Source organism: Mandrillus leucophaeus, unplaced genomic scaffold (assembly GCF_000951045.1).
Source record: "Mandrillus leucophaeus isolate KB7577 unplaced genomic scaffold, Mleu.le_1.0 Scaffold145, whole genome shotgun sequence".
Lineage (NCBI taxonomy): Eukaryota > Metazoa > Chordata > Mammalia > Primates > Cercopithecidae > Mandrillus > Mandrillus leucophaeus.
The window spans coordinates 1152881-1154052 of record NW_012101421.1 but is presented as its reverse complement, the minus strand read 5'-3'; positions in this window follow the sequence as shown (position 1 = coordinate 1154052).

Here is a 1172-nt window from a genome sequence, read left to right as displayed (position 1 = left end):
TCGGCTCACTGCAACCTCTACCTCCTGGATTCAAGTGATTCTCCTGCCTCAGCCTCTCGAGTACCTGGGATCACGGGCAACTGCCACCACGCCTGGCTAATTTTTTTTGTATTTTTATTAGCAACAGGGTTTCACCATGTTGGCCAGGCTGGTCTCGAACTCCTGACCTGAGGTGATCTAGCCCCTCCTCAGCCTCCCAAAGTGCTGGGATTACAGACGTGAGCCACTACCCTCGGCCTGTTGTTCTTTGAAACACTGTCTATAGTACCAAAAATATGCAAGCAACAAAATTTCTATTTATTAGAGGGATAATTAAATACGTTACAGTGTAGTATATTTAAAATATAAATATTAAATGCAGCAGTTAAAAAGAACTTTTGGTGGGGGACAATGGGGACTGGATCTTGCTCTGTCATCCAGTCTGGAGTGCAGTGGCTCACTGTTCACTGCAGCTTCAACCTCCTGGGCTCAAGCAATCCTCCCACCTCAGCCTTCAGGTAGCTAGGACTAGAGGTGCCCACCACCATGCCTGGCTAAGTTTTTTATTTTTAGTAGAGACGAGGTCTCACTATGTTGCCTAGGCTGGTCTGAAACTCCTGGGCTCAAGCAATCCTCTTGTCCCAGCCTCCCAAAGTGCTAGGAATACAGGCATGAGCCACAGCGCTTAGCCTAACAAACAAAACTTTTAATAGCACTTAACTATGTATCAGGTATTATTCCAAGTGCTTTATATGTGTTAACTCATTTAATCATCATAATAACTCTATGAAATAGGTAACTAATATTATCATCCTGCTGTTTCCAGAGAAACAGAGGTACAGACAGTCCAAAAACTTGCCTCAGATTACATTTATGATAAAAAACAGCTGAGTTGAAGCCAGGACTTCTGACTCTAAATGTTAATGAACTTAACCCCTACACAATATTGACCTTCTTCTATTTTTTCCAAGACATTGTTAACTAAAAAGAGATGTTACTGAAGAACACAAAAATCAGGCCAGGCATGGTGGCTCACACCTGTAATCCCAGCACTTTCGGAGTCCGAGGCTGGCAGATCACCTGAGGTCAGAAGTTCGAGACTAACCTGCCAACATGGTGAAACCCTGTCTCTACTAAAACTACAAAAAGTAGCCAGGCATGGTGGCGAGCACCTGTGATCCCAGCTACTAGGG